The sequence below is a fragment of the Rhipicephalus sanguineus genome, chromosome 5, assembly GCF_013339695.2.
Source record: "Rhipicephalus sanguineus isolate Rsan-2018 chromosome 5, BIME_Rsan_1.4, whole genome shotgun sequence".
Taxonomy (NCBI): Eukaryota; Metazoa; Arthropoda; class Arachnida; order Ixodida; family Ixodidae; genus Rhipicephalus; species Rhipicephalus sanguineus.
The window spans coordinates 47,965,214-47,988,422 of record NC_051180.1 but is presented as its reverse complement, the minus strand read 5'-3'; the positions used below and the strand labels follow the sequence as shown (position 1 = coordinate 47,988,422).

The following is a 23,209-nucleotide window of genomic DNA, read 5'->3' as shown; positions in this document are numbered from 1 at the left end:
ATATATATATATATATATATATATACAAAAGGGACATGATTATATATATATATATATAATAAAAAAGGATTCGAAGAAAAGATTACATATGTCGTCATATATACAGGGCTTTTCTATGAACATGATGCATTTGGTGGAAATTATTTGACACTCGATAATTGTGCAGCTCTTCATAATAACTATTAGCGAATCTAATATTGCACCCATTATGATAGTGTATGTACTGAGTTAAAGAAGTTGTTCGTCTTATATTATTGCTATTTTTCTTTGTTGTTAATTGGGCTTGAGTGATTGTTTGCTATTTCTCACTAGCAAATAACGCACCGCAATAATCAAGTAAGAGACTCTCAAGCGAGGCATTTGCCAGATTTCATCACCTGGATAAACCCGCCTGTTGCTACAACCCAAAACCAACGCCATCAATAAGAGATCTACTGTATACTCAGACATGTGTTACCAGCGGCAGCTTCTAACTTCTGAAGAATCATAATATAGCGCGAAGGCACAAATACAAAGATATTAAGACATAAAACACATGCGCTACACTTGTATCCGTGTCTTCGCGCTACAATACCACTCTTACAAAACACCAACTCGCCCAAAAACAATTAACCCTAACTTCCTCTATACGCTCATCTTGTGGTCGCGTATTTACTGTTAAAATGTATACAGTTAGGGCCGCAGTTAGTGAACAGAGTGGCGCGCTTACCTGAAGTGCCGAATAAAATGTGTTCGCGCGTTGTCGTTCGAAATAAGACGCGGTGTCTGTGTCAATGTCTTCTTTAAGCATGAATCTCGGGGAGTGGCTGAGGGGCGCGCCACTACTAGGTCACGAGCGTAAAACGTTTATGACCGCGTAAACACGTTTCGCTATCTGCTCATTTCGCTTAGCATCTCATTTTCGGAGTCATATACTTTTTTATGCGCGTGCGCGGCTCGCACGGGGGTATGCACTTAGCCATGGAGACGCAAAGCTCTCTTTCCGGTTGAGGTGGCTTGACAGGGCGAAGTCCTGAGAAGTTGGGCGAGTTGGTATTTCATTATGAGGGATACTGCGGAAAAAAAAAAAGAAAAGAAAAATGTGGACAAAGGGAGAACAGAACAGCACAAGCGCATACTGTTGATATTTAATTAACAGTATAGTTTTTGTTTAATCACGCACACGTGGTATCGCCCTATATATTTTTCGTGTTTTCAATAAAAGTTTCAGTTGTTAGTATGCGCTTGTGCTGTTCTGTTCTCCCTTTGTCCACGTTTTTTTTTTTTGTGCAGTTCCCTCAGAGCTAGGTCCTCATTCGTGGCCTATCAGGCAAGAAGCGTAGGACAAATACAAATAAACGCAGTGACGGTCATTCCTCCTCATTATTACCCTTAGCCATAACTGGCATAGCGGACTGGCTATACCGGTTATGGCTAAGAGTGGCCTGCACGAGTCGTTTTCTTTACTTGTTGGAATGGCCGACAGCACACTTTGTGACGACTGTGGTATCGAGGAGACTTTGCAGGACATCTTTTGTGACTGTCTTGGCCACGCTGTGCAGCGTTGATCACTCGTGAAAAACTCTAGCTCGCCCTGACCGCAGACCGATGTCGTTAGTAACCATCCTGGAATGTCATCCTGAAAAGCTATCGAGGATGAAGGCAACTAAGGCATTGCTAAAATGTGTATGACGACAGACTTGCACGCGCGTCTGTAGACTGATAGTGATGCCGTGTACGCCTTGTGTGTGTGTTATATATATATATATATATATATATATATATATATATATATATATATATATATATATATATATATATCATTCAAGACTGACGGATTGTGACGTTGTGTGAATATGCTCTCTCTCTTTATTTACTCTTCTGACTTTTAAACTATCCCATCCCTTTCCCCAGCGTGAGGTAGCCTATATAGTTATTCTAAACTGGTTAATCTCCCCGCCTTTTCTCTCTCTGGAGTATTCGTTCATTTCTTGACCTATAACGTTAGAAAAGCGGTGAATAACTAACGCGTGCTCTCATGGTACGCACTTCACCTTTTGCAAAAAAAGATTCTTCGACATCTTGCGAACATTCCCTACCTGGCCTCAACTAGAACGGTCTTTCAACAATACAGTGTCATGGGGGTTCAGCACTTATACAAATTTCGGGTTTTACAATCGTTCTACTTTTCCGACACCTATGAAGAATTCCTCGCAACTATATCACACCTAAAACTTAATGACACTACTATGCTTACGCGACATATTTTAACGTGGTCTGTTCCTCGTCACCGCACAACATACAACATACAAGCACTCCGCTATAATTTGCCATCCATTCTAAATGAATTTGCCGACTTTACTACTGCTGCACACCGGCAGTTATGTAAATTTTTTGCCTCTATGTTGTAGCTCTCAAGTGGAAATTCTTGGAATGGCGCACATATGTCTTGGTTGTACAAGCTTTAGCACATCTTGTTATACTGCATTTTATTTCTCTTTTTTCATCTTTACGCGGTGTCTTTCTGTTATTGTTTTTTTTTTCTTTTTGCCATTAAGGTTCCTCTTTCATATTATGAAGTTGTTTATGCTGGACTAAATGTTTAATGTGAATCCTACTGTAACTGTCTTTATACTGTGTTTATTACTTGATGTAATTTCTACTGAAACTCTTACAGTATTGCTCACGCATGTTATAATTATTACCTCATATGCCCACTTGCACTGGGAACATCGTATGCTGCCAATCTAAGGGGTCTTTATTGACCAACTCAAGCTGCCTCGAGCAGCTCTTAGCCCTGAAGACCATCCAGAATTTTTCTGGTGAAATAAATTTTGATTTGATCTTAGTCACGAAGTGCGCCAAACGTCATACCTGAGCCTAGCGTCAACACCCGAAAATCAGTTGAGTGGCTGTTAAAGTAGCCAGCTCCTGCCTACACGGTGAACGCCCTCCGCCCGTTCTGGCTCTGTCTTGCAATTTGGGCTCTGCGAACAAGTATCATAACAGCTTCCAAGCTGTGCATAAGTCAGACAGACAAAAAAGCGTTATCTCACGGAGCACTGTTTCCATGTCTGTGTTTCCTTCTACGTTCTTGTCAAGTCGAATTTATTCACTCTGTCATGAAGGTTTGATTCGGTAAGTCACTACTGCGGTTCCCGCAGTACCCGCTACGGTGATCTTATGGTTATGGTGCTCGACTGCTGACCCGAAGGTCGCGGGATCGAATACCGGCCGCGGCGGCCGCATTTTCGATGGAGGCGAAAATGCTTGAGGCCCGTGTACTTAGATTTAGGTCTAAGTACGTTAAAAGAACCCCAGGTGGTCGAAAATCCCGGAGCCTTCCATTACGGCGTCCATCATTATCATATCGTGGTTTTGGGACGTTAAACCCCAACAATTATATTATTTTTGCGGTTAGAGAACAAGGAACACGAAGATTCACGTCTTTAATAAATATTCGTTTTTCAAGACACACCACGCAAAAAAAAAAAAAGCACAGCTTGCACTAAGTCACGCAAGGCTGGGACACAGCAGAGTTGCTGGGCACGTTTCAGCTACTGTTAACCATTTGTGCAGAATGCTTTGGCGGTGATTGAATGCGTGCTGGCTCATGATGATGATTTGCTATCTACGATACACGGCAAACCTCGACCGTAACAGCTCTGCTGTAAAGGTAAAAATGGGCAGAATAGCCGATTAATCATCATAAAAAAAGAGTGAAACGTACATCGGCCGACCCAGTATTACTTCATATTTGCATGGCAACGAGCCTTACATAGAAAAAAGATTTAGTAACCTGTACTGTGATTACTGCTGGTTCCTACCGAAGAAAAATGTGAAAATAATCGACAGGGCATTAGATGTATGCCGCATTCACCTTTTGCCTGCACGTTTCCTACTCTGTGTGGTCATCGCCTACGCGGTGCGTTAAGCCATCTATGATCCTGAAAAAAGATGTTGTTTATGGCGTTCAGGCTACGAAAACCCTTGCCTCGTTCCATTTATCACGGGAATAACGTAAAAAGCAGGAGGGTGATATCCGGTATTTCGCTCACATCTGCTTACTCCGAAATATTAACATCACGAAATGACTTTTTTTGTATATCGAGAGGCGTCTGATGGAAGTGAAAATACTGAGTACTTATGGCTACAAAAATTAGAAAGTTTGCCGTGGCGTACCTGTTATAACTTCCGAAGTAAATTTACCCAGTGCATCAAAGTGACCTTCCACAGCCTTTCTCTTTCTTCCCTTACTCCCTCCCCCTAAGTCTTTTGGCCTTGCAGTGGCGCGATATCATGGAACAAACTCGCCCCGTCTTCTTTCAGCCTACGGCATTACCATCCAGAAGTAATACAGATCAAGTAATACAGACCCTCTCGATATGCTCGCATGAATGCCGTGCTTTTTATTCGATCCAGCTGGCCACCATTTGCGATATGTGCTCCTTAGCTGGCCAGGCCAGCGTGCCATCAAAAACGTGCAGACTCATTCACCAAACCGCGCATTCGGACGAGACGACAGAGGTGATAAAACCACAAAGCGGCCATTACCATAAGCGCTGCATGCGCTTGGATGGCCGGCCCCATCAGGACGATGCCGGACCGGGGTGCGATGACCAATTCGCCGGTCCAGTCAGGGATATACAGCAACAACGCCGCGAATATCCTTGCTCTCGCGCAATCATCGACGTCGGCACGAAAGAGGAAAGTGGAAAAGGAATCTTCTCCTTGAGATGAGAAGGGCTCCCTCGCTTTCTCTAGCCCGTCCTTACTTCTACAAGTTTGGACGGACACACACACACACGCACGCACCTGTGAACGGTCGCCCGAGTCATTGCAAAAGACCGACATCGCCGGGAGGAAGTCGGCCGCAGGACCTCAATAGAAGGGCGCCAATATGACCCAATCCTGGCGGAATCTCACATTCAGGCGATGGTTCCGAACCGCTGCTCGAAGCAATCCTACTATTCATGATTTTGATTTCTTTCTTTTTCACAATGGTCCCGCGTTCTTTCTTTCCTTTCCCTGATGACCGTCGTCTCGATCAAGGAGCTACAGATAGTGAGAGCCGGGTTGGAATGAATGCAGAAGGCCAGGTACCGAGCTCATTCATATGAACAGCAGAAGATAACAGTGAGTGCTGCTTGATAGCCGGCAGGGGACTGTAATGTGTAGTCAAGCGGATAACAATGATTGTATGTGCCTTGTTTTTTTTTTTGTGTGTGTGAGCGACAATGGTTGTTTGTTTGTCAATAGTTTCCTTATGGCGTTGTGGTATTCTGCGCATAAAACGCGCATAAGTCCGGCTATATAATCGACTTCTCCGTGTGGCGCCGTAATATCTGAGGGAATCGTACTTCATATCAATATAGAAATCGGCGCCTGCAACTCTGAAAGCTGCAGCTTGACCGCTTGCAAATGCGAGGAATAATTTGCACAGCTATGAATGCTTCGCAACGATTACAGGTCAGCCATCCGCCCGGTGCTACCCTAGAGTATATACGGATTTCCAGCAGTGCTTCGCCCAAATCGGCTGTTCAGTAAATCGCTACAAGCAACTTTAACGAAAACCGCTCAGTGCGGAATGCCAAGGATCGTTCTTTCCATGCTTGAATATCATTGGCGGACCTTTCATGTTTTCTCACCTTAGCATAGCAAGAAAATCGGCATTCGCGTTTTGAAACCATTACATTCGTCACAGCAATCGCAGATCAACTACAAACATATTGAAAATTCTTCCAAGTTCTGCAAAGCAGTGCCGTTTGTAGGGAAGTGTAGGATCATAACTTTCCTAGAAGTGTACTGAGATGTCCTTTTGTAATTTAGTATGCTAAGCATGCATTCACTGCTTCTTCTGTGGAGACTAGGTTTTTGAGTACTTAAGGTGTCCGTTAAGGTAACGTCGAGGAACAGTTTGTTTCTTTGCCTCTGTGACGCTACCCGAAAACTTATGGCTTCCTTGCATGCTTCACTGCCCTTGCAATAAGAAATGGAAGCGTAGGGAATTATTAGTCACCTGGTTTGCTTGACGACATCGGGAGAAGAACGTTTCAGCCAGGATTGCCACTGACTTTCGAGTAAATGTCTCCAAACGACCAGCAAAAAGTCGCCAAAAGTCGCTATTTTAACACGAAAGTGTTTTATGCCGGGGTCCACCAAGTACATCCGTCACGGATATGACGTTGATAAAATAGACGCCAACGGGTGATAAGAAAAAAAACCAAGAAAAATATCCCCCGCTGGGAATCAAACCCACGACCTTGCGGCCGCGACGGCAAGCGCCCGACGCCCAACCGACTAAGAAATCTCGGCAGAGGCAGGACACGGCGCGAACGCGCCGTATGTCTTTCACACATTCTCTTTCGCACGGTGCTCTCTTTTGGCGATGTAGGTAGGCGGGGCGGAGCGGGGCGGTGCCGCCGTCTGGGAGAGGTGAAAAGATGTAATGGTTCACGATGGACATTTTCTAGCGCTTACTCCGAGATTGAGCGCGATATCGGAGGTCATGGTTAAAACGCCTCGGTGTGCGTCGGCGCGCTGGTATCGCCGAGGCACCCTTGACGCAGTTCGTTCTTTGCCTTTCGCTTCGTGTTAGCGTGCGTCGGCTCATCGGAGTAGTGCAGCTTCCAAATGCACCAACGGGATTTCTCCGCCGCCGACTGCTTCGATTTCGAGAGCACTGACTAACAAAATTGCTGCAATACGCGTTGCAGAAAGGACGCGATTTCGACGGGCGAATGTCGTGCCTTGGTGGAGCGAGACCAGCGCCTGTGAGACAGAGGCCAGCGGGACGCACGCGTTTGTGGCTCAGGCTACGAACCTCTACCTCCCGTGTTGCTGAAGCGCAGTGTGTGGTAGTGTATGCATGAGCGCAGGCGTCAGTCACCCATTGCTAGAAAGCGCACCCCGTGCCGTTTCTCTCCTTAATTCACGACGCTTTGAAAAAGTGCATACCGGGTACCAGTGTTGATTATGAGATTGTTGATATCATCCTTACGCGGGATTCGCGATTCTCTGTGTCCAAAATATGTTCACAACGTCAGCTACCACAACGGTTTAATCATGATCATGGGCGTTAGTCTTCGCGATAGAGACATGCCGTCAACATGGGTGCATATACGTCAAACGGTGCTGTAGCGGCCAAACACGAATAGACATTGTACAAGCTCTCATATACCACAACACAATAAGCACTATTTCTGTGAAGACACGGTTTCACTTTCGTGTTATACCGATTCCTATGACGGAGAGATCAGCCATGTTTTTTCTTTACAAATTTCAGTCAAAAAAGTCGTCATTCTAGATATGTGCGGCATACCTAGTAATAAAAATTTCTACTCACGTATAGCCCCGTAGAATACAGTATACCATCTGAGACCCTGAAATTATATTGACATTTCTTAATGCCAGTCGTATCGCCCGCTTCACCATCGGAGTGCATGGTGCTGCTTCTCCGACTAGCCGCAAGATGTGCGTGGTGGCACAAGGGTGAATGAATGAAACGCTCATGATATCCTTCCATCCCTGTCGGCTCGTTTCAAAGGTAAAAGTGTGGTAAACCTTTGGTGAAAACCGTGAAAGCGTTGTTTGTAGGCAGCTTTACTTACGCTTATATGAATTAAAAGGGTTAAAACGTTTATTGAAGGTAACACGACAGAATTCTTACAGTAACCGATCATTAGTGAGCCTTACACCTTTTCATTGAGAACTAATATGACACCGGACGCCAGCGACCCTTTCTTATATTCACCTATATCTACACGCATCAATCCGATGCGTTATTAATGAACAGGTAGATAATGTAAAATGTTATATAGCAATTGTTTTCATTGCACACGCTCACTGAGAACAGTGCAAAATGCCTCAATAAATATTCTTTTATTGCACAAATAGCCGCGTATCCGCCTCTCTTCGCTATTCCAAAGTGGTCTTTACGAGCTGAATTGGGGGCACTGCAACAGTGAATAAGTCGCCAAGCTATTCGGAACAGTTGGAGCTTTGTGGGAACAAATGGTCGGAAGACGCGGCCAACCCGTCGTCTAGCCCCTTCAGAAGCGAAACTTTAAAGAAGCTTAAGGCACCGAAAGCTATAAACGTATAGTCAAACACTGCACCCTCGCGGCTGGCAAGGCAGTCCGCTGACTTACGTTTTTCTAGAATGTCGCTGGGGGACGTTCCAGTACCTCCTGCATCTAGATGAATTGAGGAGATACACACGAGTTACAGGACGGACATACCGAATGACGCGTGATGTGCACATTCTACTCGTAGGTTTAAAACCAAGAAAAATACAGAGAATGTTGCCGCTCATTCGTTGGGAAGACACTCAGGTTAGGATGCATAACTCAGCGGAGACTTAAGCCGAAAATCGCCTAAAATTCGCCATGTCGCCTTTCATAAATTTAGGTCGCCACGGGCCTCTCAAGTTCGCCAATTTGGCGAAAAGTAGCCACCATTGGCAACCCTGGTCTCAGCAGAGTTCACATAAATAATATGACGGCGTTACAAGCGGCGTCATTTTATTTATGCTTGCCGCACAGATGATGCTATTCCAGCTGCTCATTTGTCGTATCTGACTATGTCTTAACGTTCGTTTCCTTTATTTACTGTTGATATTTCATTAGAGCTATCGCGTAGTTCGACAGGTCAGCAGTAGCTAATAACATGGGCGCTGCCAAAGCCTCCTCCACGAGAGGTTCAATAAGATCTACGGTGCTGACCGATTGATACGCAACGTCAAATATTCAAGTATAACAACTTGTATTCGGAAATGCTCGTGATAACCGCGTCCTGTCGCTACGAATCTGGCCACTAAAGGTATTGTTAGCTCTGGTATGAGTGCAGGGAGCGAGATAGAAGGAAAATAGGAAAGGCAGGGAGGTTAGCAACACTACATCCAGTTTGCTGTCCTACACATGGTGAGGGGAATAAGGGAGTAAAAGGGAGAGAAGGAAAGAGGGAAACTTTGGTGTCAGTATGCAGACTAATAATACGCCAATGGGATGTGAACTAAAGGCGGCCGAAACTAATGTAGGTGCAGTACCAAGCGCTAAATTGACGCGTTATCTATCCGCGAGCACCTTTCAACTTGAACATTTAGTTTTTTTATACAATTTTGTTTTTGGCAACTGCGTTTAACCCCTATGGCCTTTTGAAGGTAATTTCAGTGTTTCCATTATTATTACCCACATTTGTGCTTTATTACTGTCGTCCTAGAGCGTCGTCGCACCGTGATAGCACTTTCTGACATATTATATTTTTTTTCTTTCTCTTGGCTGCCTTCGCAACGTTTTCTCCCGATATCCCTTCTCATTGTTTCACTTACCGCAATAATTTGCGCTCTGGTGTCTCACCCAGACACTGCTTTTCTTTTCTTAAATCCTATGTGCATGCAGATACTCTTCATATTGCTTCATCAGGCTTATTGTCCCCGGAGGCGGTGCCTTTGTTTCGCTTTCTCCACGCATGTTTTCTCGAAGCTTAATTCGCTTCTAGCTTGCCCTGTCAGCGAATGATGAATTAAAACGGGGAGGACATCTTTGCTTATTGTGCCTGACTTTCCAAGACGTACAACAGAGTTAATAAAATGGGCACCAAAAAAAAAGGGGGGGGGGACGGGGTGGCGGGGCTTGATCAAAGCTTGCGTCGATAGCAACGGGACGACTGCCGCTCTTTGTGCCGGAAAGGTTCTTGAGACCATGCATATAATGAACTGCGCAAACTCTGGTGCGCACGGCGAAGAGGCATCGAGCAAAAGTGGCGATCGCGGCGAGTGGTGTGCGAGTTGCTTTTATCCCGGCATCGTTCGTGCGTAGTGTCCTGCGGGGCTATTAATCATGCCAGAAAAAGCGGAACGCTGTCTTATTCTAGCCCGACTCCACACACTCGCATCGAGTGTGCATGTGTGTGCGTGTGTTTTTCTTTTTTTGAGGATCTCATGCTCGAGGCGATGTTACAGCTGACGCTTCTTTGAAGAAAACTCCACGAAAGAGAGTTATGGAAGTAGCCTGAATGCGGCTTGTTGAAAGTGAGTATGCAATCCTTTATATATTATATATATATATATAATATATATATATAATATATACATATATATATATATATATATATATATATATATATATATATATATATATATATATATATATATATATATATATATATATAAATGGGTCATTCCATGCCAACTGTCCCACCTAGTCTGGGCGCTCGACAAAAATCAATTTCTCTGGAAAAATCTCAGAAAATTACACACGTATAGGCATTAGTCCTGCAGTATTTTCCAGAAATATTTTGAGCGGCAAAAATTTTTCGGCCACGTGAGCGCCATTTGAACTTCTGGATATGGTGGAAAACCAGGTACAAAAGAAAAATTACAAAAGAAAAAAAAAACGTTGGAGCACTTTCATTGCTTTTTTTTATTGAAATAGAAAATAAATGAAGGAGTTGTTGTCAGCATTGCTTGGTGACGGCTACCCCTTTCCACATAGTTGTTAGGATAACAAAATAAATAATATATATGTGTATATATATATATATATATATATATATATATATATATATATATATATATATATATATATATATATATATATATATACAGTCCTACAAGTTCAAGAACTCAGTAGCCATCGCAAATATTAGTGTCTTCAAAAAAAAAAAAAACGCTGGAGCACTTAATTGCTTTATGGTTTATCCTAGTCGGCCATGGGCCTGGTATTTTCGCTAAGGAAAACGTTCGCTCAGAGTCCAGCATGTGAAGTTCCTGTTCGAGTCGCTGTCTATGTGTGTCGTGCTTGGGACAGTCGAGCAACAGATGGTGCACATCCTCGTCGTCGTGGCCGCACGAACATGTTGACGATGATGCACGATGAATCCGAAATAAGAAGTGTTTTGTGTAAGCGGTTCCGAGTCTTAGGCGATGAATGAGTGTGTCGATACGTCTTCGGAGTTGGGGGTCTAATTGGCACTCAAGGTTAGGGTCAACAGCGTACAAGATCGATTCCTTTGTGCTGTCTGGGAACCAGGTGGATAAACATAATTCACGTTTTGTTCTTCGTAAAATTCGGTTTATGTCACATTGGGATACAGGAATGAGGCGGGTTTGTGCGTAATGATGAGCGCCTTTCGCCAACTCATCTGCCATTTCATTTCCCTTGATTCCGCAATGACTGGGAACCCACTGAAATGCCGCGTGATGACTTGACTTCGTAGCTTCTGAAAGCTCTTTCAAGATCGCGTATACTATACGTATATCTATTTTTTCTGAAGTGGCATTTTCCACACACGCAAGAGCCACCAGGGAATCCGTGATTACGACCCACCTTCTGGGCGTCGTTTACAGTTTAATAAAGCCCATGGCTAGCAAAATAGCTACGAGCTCCGATGTTGTTGAAGAGGAAAGATGACACAGCCGACATGCATGTTCCTCATGTAACTCCGGAATGATAAATGCTGATGTCGCAGTCTCTTTGTTGACGGAGCCATCAGTGTACACGTGAGTGTAGCCTTGGCACCTGTCAAACAGGTGATGTGAGGCCAACTGTAGAGCGGCAATGGCTGGTACGTCATGTTTACTACGAAGTCCCTCTATTGACCTTTCAATAGTTGGTAGCTCTAGCAACCAGGGCGGATAGTTCAAGTCCGGTGGCCAATGTGTCGACGCAGGAAGCCTTGAAGTGTACTGTTGGTACACACGGTGTATTTGCGTGCCGGGACGGTTCTCAATTTGTGATATGAGTGGATGTGAAGGGTGTTGTGTGACTAGGCGAAAGAGGTGCCAATAGGGTCTCCACATTTCGAATCACATTAAAGTTGGGTTCTCGTTCCTCTGCTAATGTCCAAGGAACTTGATGTTGCCTGTGGATCCCCCAGACATACGCGCAGGCTTCGTGCTTGTAGCAGTTGAAGTCCCTGTAGAGACGTCTGGTATATGTTATGGAGAACTGGCGCGGAGTAGGCAACCTTCTGTCGAATAAGAGCGCAATGGTCGTGAAGTAGTGACGCCGATGTTCCGCCCCATTTTGTCCCCAGCAATGCGACGAAGAACATTTATGGTGCTGTTCACTTGGTTTTCGAGATCGGCTATATGTTGATTCCATCTGAGTTGGCTGTCTAAAGTAACACCAAGGAATCGATGCTTTCGTGCGATTTCGATTCTTTGGCCGCCCACAAAAAGTTTCAAGTTTTTCATTTTCTTTCTCGTGAATGGTAGAACTACTGATTTGGCGTGAGAAATCTGGATGCCTCGCTCCTTGAGGTAATCGCTTGTTAGATTTAGTGCTTGTTTCATTGCTTTGCTGTGTATCCTAGACGGCCATGGGCCTAGTATTTTCGCCAACGAAAACGTTGGCTCCGAGTCCCGCGTGTGGAGTTCATGTTCGAGCCGCTGTCTATGAGTGCCGTACTTGGGACAGTCGAGCAACAGATGATGCACATCCTCGTTTTCGTGGCCGCACGAACGTGTTGACGACGATGCACGCTGAATCCGAAAAAGGGCTTTGTGTAAGCAGTGCCGAGTCTTAGGCTATGAATGAGTGTGCCGATACGTCTTGGGAGCTGAGGGTCTAAGGTGGTACTCAATGTTTTTTTATTGCGATAGCAATTATATGGACAGTCTCGGCTGATTTTTGCCGTCGGTGGCCGCCGTCATTCACCGTATATATATATATATATATATATATATATATATATATATATATATATATATATATATATATAGAAAAGCCACAAAGAAAAATAATTCAGAAATAATCGAACGGGCGACCTCTCGCTTTGCAACCCGCCGCGTTAGACGTTAGGCCACACAGCACAGTCTTGCAGCCTGCTAACGGTGAGCTATTTATATACACCATGTAATTCAGGATGCTTTCTTAGTGGCCACATAGATGGCGCGACGTGCGCGCGCGCTTTAAAGATCGTCGCCCCGCCCCTGCGAACGCCGTTGCTGTTCGCTCTACAGGGCGTCGTCGCTTTCGTGCGCTTATCTCAAGGAAAGAAGGGGCGGCCGGTGGGGTGCTTCGCTTCGCTCGCTGCAGCGGCCGCGTTTGCGAAAGGAGCGCGCTGTTCAAACAGAAATAAGTAACAACTGTCACAATTAGTTCGCGCTCGTCTTGCTTATATACACCTCTTACATCAGTATCCTTTCTGAGTTACCACGTAGATGGCGCGATGTCGCCGTGGCGCTTTAAAGATCGTGACCCCGTTCCTGAGAATCGTGGTAGCCTTCGTGCGCTTATCTTGAGGAAAGAAGGGGGCGGCTGGCGGGGGAGCGGGGGGTTGTATGTCTTGTGCTCTCCCGGCGATGTCTGCGCTGAAGTGACAGAGCGTACGAAGGTCGCTTCGACGCTGCAGCGGCCGCGTTTGCGAAAGAGGCGCGCTGTTCAAACGGAAATAAGTAATGACTGGTACAGTTCGTTCGCGCTCGTCCTGTGTGTACCTGTTCGTTCGTTTCGTGCGTTCTGCTTTATGTTTGAGCAGTGCGCTTCCAGTGTCGAGCTGTGACGCATGATAGTTCGCGCTCGTCCTGTGTGCGTTCTTTTCGTGCGTCCTTTGGGCTCGAGCGACGCGCTGGCAATTTCGAGCTGCTTTCCGTTCTTCGCGTTACATTCCAATTTATTGCTATCGCATTCATTGCTTCGCCGTTGCGGCGAAACTGTGACTTTTTTTTTTTACATCAGTGTTTTGTAGTTACGCGAGATCGAATAAAAAACAGTTAGCTGCCAGCCTCACTTCGTGTAACACTACAATTTGTTGCTGTCGCATTCATTTCTTCGCCTTTGCGGTGAAACTGTCACTTTTTTGTTCTGTATTAAGAAACCCATGGGAAGCAAACAGTTTTACGGTACTCTTTGTTTGTGTACCAAAGAGTCTTCATTGAAAAGCCCAGCTGTTCTTTTCGCAGCTAAACGGCACTAGCGATACGTTTTAACGCGATAGCGTTAGAGAGCTCGTGTCGCAGAAATTCCGTCGTCGGCGTCGGGACCGTTGGTTGTGAGCGAAAAATCATCCGTGAGCGAAAAATCGAGAAAGAAGCAAATAAAATAAAGAAAAAAGTTTTCAGTCCCACTGAGGATCGAACCCGGGCCGTTCGCGTGGCAAGCAGGTGTCCTACCACAAAGCCGTGATGTTACTTGCACCTGCTTCGGAAAAAAACACTACATAAATGCCATGCAGTGGAAGGAGTCTCCTTAACGCATTTTGTTCGACAGGTGTCACGACGAAAACGAGCCCATTCGGCGATTTGTAGGCGCATTTGGGAGGCCATCAAACTACGTCGAAAAAGGCCGGGATAGTGCGGCCATCGCCGCTAAAAACACACACGAACTTTCAAACTGCTCTGAAAATGGACAACTATGTCTATCTAGCGGAAAACATATCAAGCCAATGTCGCCTTTCCAGAGGAGGCGTTGATCAAGCAAACAGCAAACGCTAGATAACGTGCTGCCATCTGTGAGGCATTGTGAGACTCTTCATGGCGTCCGAGATGGCAAGCGCGCGGCGTCTATCTTGGAGGCCATGCGACTCTTGCTTTAGATCAAAAACCAGTATGTAGCATTCTCGCGCGCGCGCGTGTGTGTGTCTGTGCGTGTGTGTGTAACAATACACATTAATAAGTATGCACTTAGTGGTTGAAGTGCGCACCAGGGGCCGGATTTCGCTATTGCGTCCAACTCTTAAAGGCGAAGCTTGAGGGTCCCCTATTTTTTTTTTTCTTAGTCTACCGTGCTGTTGTTCACACTGAAACGTTGTGTGCAGGCTCGGACTGTCGTTTAACGGCGTCGTTATTTTATATAAGCTTCATTTAATTATGGAATCCTTATACCCGCATACTTTCCTTCGTTGCGTCTTTTGTTAAACCTACTAATAATTTGTTTCATTTGTGACGGCGGACTAGTTAACGTCCATTCCTAATGTCGGGCCAAGACTGTGAAGTGTTAAAAACCCAAAACGCGCATGTCAACGACGTTTTGGGACCTTGTGTCATTGATCATTTCAGTCATCCAGTGCTTGTTTAATTGGTGTCAGAGGAGTATCCCGGGGGGGGGGGGGGGCGCACCGGGTTCGTGCTTCCCCCCATGGCATAGAGAGCGCAAAATGACGCTCGATCACATTTGCCGGCCCGATACCCATTTCAGATCAAGGAGGTGCTCCCCCCCCGCCCCAGAAAAAAAAAGAATTGCTGGCTGCGCCCCTAATTATAGAATTTTTGCCGCAGTAAGCGGTTATTATATGAAAAATGAGAGGTACAGTAGCATTTACTTTGATTCGGTGAGTCCATTACGCTTGTAAGCGTTCGCATGCACCAGCGTTCATGACAATAGTGTGTCAACAAACTTTTGTGTGCGTCGAATCGGCGACCTGCTCACATGCAGGTGCATTAGTGCGACAGAGATGCCTCTCTCTAAAAGGCGAAAGTTGGTGAAAGTGCAACAAGCTGATGCGGACGCTTTACATTGAATTGCACGTGCTCTGCACAGCGGATGGTACTGTACAATACGACGATGTAATAGATGAGAGCGCGTGAATAGCGCTGCACAGAACTAGAACATCGAGTAAGCATGTGATATTTGCTTGTATTGACAAGATGTGAGGACACAGTGGAAGTTATGCGGTGGCTCAAGTGCTACGCAGCACGCAGATGAGATGGTGCATGAGGTCGTCTGAGGTACGGAATTGAAGTGTGAAAAAGTGGAGTCGTTTGAGACAACGCATTGCTCGTTGTTGGAATAGAGCGCTCTAATTTCTGATGCTGTCATCTCTTACTAAAGACTCACTTAGCTGTAGTAGAGAAAATGATTTTAAAAATAATAAATACAAAGTCGGAAGAAAAAAATAAACTTAGAGCAAATCGCATTGCGAATTCACTCGAATGTCTCCCCTTTAAGTGAAGAATTTTTGCTGGAACACTGCATATTCAAAACTATCCACCAAATATTGCTAAAAAACTAAATGAATAAAGGGTTACTATCTGGAAGTCTGCACCCCTATCCTGTCTTCTTTTCAACACTGTTCTTTTCAGCAGTGAGGTTTTTTCCTCAAGCACTCGTTCCTTCTTTTCCTTTCTCCTGGTGCCACATTGCTCATACATTACAACAGCAATTCCGTCCAGAGAAAGAAACACACACAAATGAAATAAACAAGAGACTCTGAACACATGCGTTTAAACCCTAAGTGTAAAGAAGAAACAGCGCTATCACGCGCGCCAGCTAAAGAGCAGTTCTTGTTTTACAAACGCTCACACGTAAAACGAAGCACCGTGTACCGCGCGAAAGAGATGACAGACGTCGCCTTTTAAGGCGCCGCTCGGAATTTGCATGAACGCCGTAACAGTTAACGCTTTCTCTCAACATTAGTCTTCTTCTTTTTTCTCTCTCTCTCTCTTGGCTCCCGCCTTTCATCACAGTTGGGTGCAGGTTCCCAGCTCTGCGCACAAGTTGCAAGCCCGCGCAGCTCATGTGCCTTTCTTGTGTGTGTGTTTGCCTTCTTTTCCGTTATCGCGCAGGCGGTCTCTGTATGTATGGAGCTCCATCGTACCGCGTTTGTGGGCATTTTTGATCGCGGTTTTATTTTTACCTCCGCATTCTGCTTGTACGCTAGGCCCCCATTCTTTTCGCCCTCTGCTCTCTTTCCTACGAGTGCACAAATCCGCCTCTTTCTTTCGAGTCTGACCGTGCTTCACTCTGGCTCACTCTGTGCGCTAAGTACCCAAATTGATGCCCTTATGCTAACGAGTGGCTAAGACGACGTTAACGAGCGGGCGCTTGGTCGCACCTCATTAGCAACACCATGCGTCGCACGGGAGCAGTGTACTCGCCGGTTCTAAGTTGCACCAGCGTCGTCGGTGGGTGCACTCTGAGCCGCCATTTACGGACTTTTCGCGCGCGAACATGAGCATAGGTGAAGAAAAGTTGGGCACGTGCCAGCCTGTACTTGTTCGCGTCATTTAAAAGAAAGTGTGTTTAATGAATGGCTAGATTTTTTGTGTTGATAACAGTGGTTAGACCTTAGGCGGAAAACGGAATAATACGAGACTATGGCAACACTGTCTGCGACCGCTGCACGACAAAATGGATGTGGGATTGTGGTAATGAAACGCGCTGACCACGTCCTGGATGTAAAGGACTGTCCCACCCCGTGTAAGGGATGAAGTCTCCGGGTGGATTCTGGGCGGAATAAAGCATTTAGACAGAGCCAGTGCTTGTCTCATCTGTTCTTTGTGATCAGTCCTGGTTTGCGCGGAAGTTTTCACCTTAATGGTTTTGTACCGACTAGGCCCAGCGAAAGTTTTATGGGGATTCCAATATTGTGCGTGCGCTTACCTGTCGATTCGCATTCTGCTTGCATTGACCAATTCTTTTTAATTTTTTCAGGATAACCTTCGCATGCTCGTCGCAAGGCTCTTGTAAGTATATAACAGCCCATTTTCGTATATTCTTTCATTACGCGGGCGTTTGCGAAATAATTTGCATTCCCGCGAAGGCTGGCATGATGGGATGATGACGTCACTAGATTGCGTTTCGAGATGTCTGACGGGATCTTCCTGGATGAAATCGAACTATATTTTTCGACAGGCCTTCCGTTTCATATTAGACGAACAAAAACTGCTATTGCGTTTCATTTCATGCACCATGGCCCGTCTATATTGAACTCCAGTTACGTGAAAAGAAATCTGTACATATATAGCTGTGGCTTGGGCTTTCAATTTCAACATCCTGCATAGTATCCTCGTGATTTCGTAATAGTTATGCACATACATTGTTGTTTCAGAGTTCTTTGTCTCTATATGTATAACAAGGAACAGCATTGCACTTTATAGTTTATTTACCTGTGTTTTACCTGTTTCTTCTTTTAACCTTAGAGAATGATGGGGATCTATTTTAATCACGTATTTTTCTTGAAGGGAATATTTTTTTATGCTGTGTGCCTGCTTTCAACGTTTATCTTTGAGCACAGTGCTAGCAAGTACAGAAGCCAGTTTTGTTTGATACAGATGGGCATGCATTAAATGCTGTTGCTCATGCATTAAATTTTTATTTGCAAAGAGCGCTTTCACTCTTTGAAACCATTGATGTGTACTATTCAGCAACACCTAAACCAGAACCATTTCGGATGCAGAGCAATAATGGTAGTACGAATGCATTTCGGTACGCAACGTTTCGTACGTAGTTACCCACAGCAAATATGCGCTTTGTGCAGCATGGTTCATTCGAATTCTGCGTGCACGGCAACCGTAGAACGTTCTAAATTGATACGTTTTGAAATTAAGGTAGTAAATTAAAGAAGTTTCAGTAGCCCGCAAAGCCACAGAGTGCATTCTTTTTTAAATGCAAACAGAGCTTAAATATTGTTTTTTAACGCTGTAATCTCGAAAGTAATACAAGTATTTCGATTGCTTGGCGCCTTAAAGGAATGATTTAAGCGCCGGAGGCTTTACAAAAAAATCCCTCAGTTGCTTTGCTAATATGCTGCAGGGACGTTCTAGGTCAAGGTAATATAAAGAGATAACTATTAAAAATATCAATAGTAATATATGTATTAGTAATGTAAGGAGATAACCACTTACAGCAAGGCCTAGGCTTTGTTCAAGTAATACTCGATCATTTTTTGTACAGTAGTGCTTTTCATCGTCAGAAAACGAAGTTGAACATATTGGTTCAATGTTTTATTTTTTATTTTTCGAGCACATTTGCGTTCCAATATGACACACAACACGCACGTCTACTTATGTCGAGATCCTGTCCCGAATTTGTTTAAATTTTTAGTAAAGGTCAGAACAGGCGATGTCGCTACGTAGTCTGAACTTTCTCGTTTCGATACCGTCAAAGTGCCTGCAGCCGCGGTTGTTATCGTCAAACGGATTGAAAAATCTGCACGGCCGCAACGCGTGCCTGCTTATCGATAAACCTCATTACATCAACAGCGCGGGCTGACGATAAGGACCGGGCAAACAGCGTAAAGCGCATCGAGTGGTTAGCAAAGGTGATGGCGACGCCCTAGCAAAACGCGTGGATACCGATAATAGCGAGACTCTATGTTGGTCAATGAAAGGGGGCGTCACTGGGAAACAATAGGAGGAGGGAAATGGGGTGCGCGTATTGGGAGGCTGGAATGGCGTCGGCGAAGAGCAATTTGCTCCCTGTCGGCGCTACACACCGCGCGTAGCTAGCTACCGACGCCCATCGAACAAATTCGCCAGTTTCCGCACCGCGAGTGATCAGCGTTGCAACCTCGTCCGGCGAAGCAGCCTTTCATGCGCTCGAGTTCTCGCGCAGCAATCGCGGCGCGCGACGCGAGTCTAATCAGCCGTGCGTATCGCCTTTTTTTTTTTCTCTCTCTCTCTCTCTCTCGTTCGTTGTTTATTTACCTCCGCGTTGTTTATTCTGATTTGTTCGTCAGTGGCGCCCTCTCTTCCGCAACATTACCGTTCACGCCGTGTAATCAGAAGCAGTGCTAATGAGTATTCGATGCTGTTTTCTGCGCGAGCCAATGCTGGCAGGCGCTCCTCCGAGGGAAGGAATTATCATGCTTCACTTGTTTATTTTCTCCTCATTTTAGCAGTAAGCATTTCGCTTTCGGAATCGTTTCTAGCATACATTCCCTATACCTAAGCTATAACTAAGGTACAGCAGGCTAATTTAACGAGCCCCTGCTTCTGAACTCGGGCAATGCTTCTGAGTGTCTCATAAAAACATTAAGGGTTCGAATCCCAACAGTAGCAGTTGCATTTCGCTGAGGTTGACACGCTTTCGTGTACCTACATTTATGCGCTATTTAAAGAATCACATGTAGCTAAAGTTATTCCGGCGTTCCTTACTTACACGGTGTGCTTTATAATGAGAATTGGTACATACTTGAACTAATTTGCCATCATTAGCCCGCTATGATCCTCGCGCATTCTTGCAGTATCATCAGGGAAACATATGATGACTAATGTAGAATGTACTGTAGTTAAGATTATTTTTGTGTGCTTTGCTTTCGTCATGGAAAAAGCACTTGCTGGTGCCTAGAGAGCCGCCAACTCTTCCTATGAAACACAACGATGAAAAAAAAAAGGCCGCGCTAATAAAATACCCTATTAAAGTGTGTATTACATGAACTAACACGCCGTGCCGTTGTTGAAGCAGGTCATTTAGAAACCATATGTATCAAGTTTATTGTTACCGCGGTAGGGTTAGGGCCATTTTAGCTTGGTACAGATAGGTTCGCACAATTATTTGATGAACCACGAATAAGTACGGCAAGTAAGGCTCTATGAAATAAAAAAAATGTGTTTTGTTATAAGCAGTTACACGAGTATTCAATAACGAATAGCATAGGACGCATGACAGAAGACGTGAATAAATATCGGTACAAAAGAAGGGGCAAGCAAATGATATTTGCGGCGATTAGCATGCCCCATTTCTATGAAAAATTACACCACACAATATAAGCTTTTACTGTGGCTGCTTAGAATAATCACGCTATTCGAATCTAAACAGAACGTGTAACAATGCAGGCACCGGTGCTTTAGGCACCCCATGCGTTGTCAGAGTACTCATATGCAGGCTGATTTTCGTCATTTTTATTCTAACTTCACGTTTGAATTTAAAACTTTACCTTTAAATGTACACTCTGCGTGTTTTCATCTAAATCTACGCAAGTTGTGCAAGACGCAGCGAGCTTGATTGGCAGTTAACGTTATCCTAAATGTTTGCTGGCAACCTATAGGAAAACAACAAATATGCGGGTCTGACTGCGCTACGAAAATATGTCTGGAGTTTTTTCGGTGTTGATATCGCTAAATCTTCTTTTATGCACAGCCGATTTTACACATATGCTGGGCGGCCTACGCGAAAGCTATCACAATCATAAACGGGTATGTGCCACTGAAATTGGGTAAATCCCACATCTCACGACTGGTCCACTAAAAACGAAGAAGGCCACAATTACCCCAACAAATGGCTGCGAAGCGACGGTGGCGAGCCGAAGACCGCGAGTACGTACAACGAGAGAATACTAGGGAAGGAAGGGGAAAGGCAACGGCGGCTGCGACGTGCCGTCGTTAAGATAATAAAAACAGATGCTTCTTACACGCGTATACGCTTTTAGCTACCAAGAAATTATTGCTTAGCTCGCTCTATAGAGTACAAACTGGGGTCGATACGCAGCCGTATTGCAGCATTGTTCGTGTCCTGCGTCTCAGCTGATTAGTCGGCAGCCTGATTGAGGAAGATCGTGCGCATGCACTAACAAATAAAAAAGGCCTCACCGCCCTGAAGGGACGAAGGCAATGTCGGGACGAGCAGGGGACAGCAAGAGAGCTGTGCGTGTGTAAGTGCAACCGACGAGAAAGAAACGATGGGTCGAATGGTAGCTTCTTACGGGCGGCAAGTCCGATTGCTGCGCTGACGTTCCTGCAACATTGTGATCCCCTCGAGAAAAAAAAAACGCAATTGTGTAATTTGCCGATTTATAGCTTGTTCCAAGTGAGAACTCATTAGCTTTGGGGCTGCATTAATTCATTGACCAAATCGATTGTTCTCCTTAACGATTATTGTCCACCGTTTCGCTGCGTACGTTTTCTTCGTCTCTATTTTTAAGGGATTGGAACGTGCAAAGGCTGAATTACTGCTGTGAATACATAGTTGAAGGATGCGCTACTATAAGTGAACAGCGCCTTTTATGACCCGATTTGGATTATCAACAAAATGCTTTCCACAAATGCATTTGGCTCTCGTTTATGAATAAAGAGCGACGAAGAGGACGTTCCTCAAAAGAATTGAGAAAACGCTTGAGCTCCGCCTTCGAGAGTAGAACCCGATGGCGTAATCAGGACCCGTTCGCATGGCCTTCTCAATCGCTGGCCTGGCTTCGCTTTTCGGCGGGCACCTCAACTGTGTCGCGAGGAAAGCAATGTCTTTAGCGTAACGTTGGTCGTTCCAAGCTATCACAGGTGCCTACTGCAAGTACAGTTGCGAAGTGCCTACTACGCCGTAATTCATCATTTCACGAATTGGCGAACTGCCCACTGCGCGTCCGTACGGCCACACGCGCACCTACGCAGCAGCTGCACACTTTGTTCGTGCTGTTGCTGATAGTGATGACTATTATGCCTGAGCGCTTTGTAATAGGTGTACCTTTAAATTACCCCCTCGTTGCGTAATTCACATGTTGTGACGCCTGGTTAGATTCTTAACGTAATATTACATGCGTTAAGGAGACTGCGTTAAGGAGACGCCCACATGCGTTAAGGAGAGGCCCACCCTGAAAATGTTACAGGGTGGGCGTCTGACAAAAATCTGTTTTTAATGAATTAAAATAATTGGGATGAAACACGTATGGGCAACACAAGAAAATCATTGAGACACTGATTCGAGTGATTAGCGAGCAAGTAGGGAGCGCGTAGGAGGCCTATAAGGTCAGAACCAGTACATTTATATCCTATTGTAAAGGTCTTGGAGGCTCTAAAGGTCCTCGAGAGTTATTGTGCCTGCGTGGCTTGCACAAGAATTGCAGAATGTAAGTGACGTCATTGTCTTTTCGGTCCTTGTAATTGGCCCCGGCAGTTGCGTGCCTTCTTGAAAACGGCAGGGAGATAATGGGAATCGATACCAGTGTCATAGCAGCAATTAGGACGTAATCCTCGTCCGGTTTATATCGTTCGTTGAAATTGCGCAACCCGCAAACACTGTGCGGAGATCTAAAAACAGAACAGCACGACTCTGTCCAAATTGCTAGTATCCCGTAGTATAGAACGCCGCGTAAGGCACAGACGGTGAGGTCATGCGTCTTCCAACATAGCGCCAGTAATTCCCTCTGATGACGCGGATTACGCCATCCTGCGGAAAGCTTCTTTTGTTCGGGCTGCTTTTCTCTTCTTTGCTTCCATTCTTACTCGGTCCTGTCCGCCCATTTTTTGTCCTTTGTTCTTTCTTTCTTTCTTTCTTTCTTTCTTTCTTTCTTTCTTTCTTTCTTTCTTTCTTTCTTTCTTTCTTTCTTTCTTTCTTTCTTTCTTTCGTTACAATAGCATCTAACGCTTACAATACACATTTCGTCCAAATTATAGAAGCTTACTTCAATTTTTATTTATCGATATTTGGGATAGTGTAACAGCGTATACTTTGAGCGAGTGTATTTTCTGGTGGGATTAAAACCTGCACTGCATACAGGACACCTAGTCAAACTAGCTGTTGCGAGATTGCGATTCCTTGTGGCCTTATTGAGCACACAGAACACTGTCACTTAT

General features: G+C 44.9%; 1 protein-coding gene across 1 annotated transcript in view; it reads left to right on the top strand.

Annotated features, from left to right (window-relative positions):
- The window catches only part of LOC119393594 (nephrin), a 198,716-nt gene that overhangs the window by 38,781 nt on the left and 136,726 nt on the right, over nucleotides 1-23,209 (top strand). Inside the window, exon 2 of the mRNA XM_037660703.2 lies at nucleotides 17,355-17,386. The gene's annotated coding sequence lies outside the window, so the exon portion shown is untranslated. The remainder of the gene's footprint in view (nucleotides 1-17,354; nucleotides 17,387-23,209) is intronic.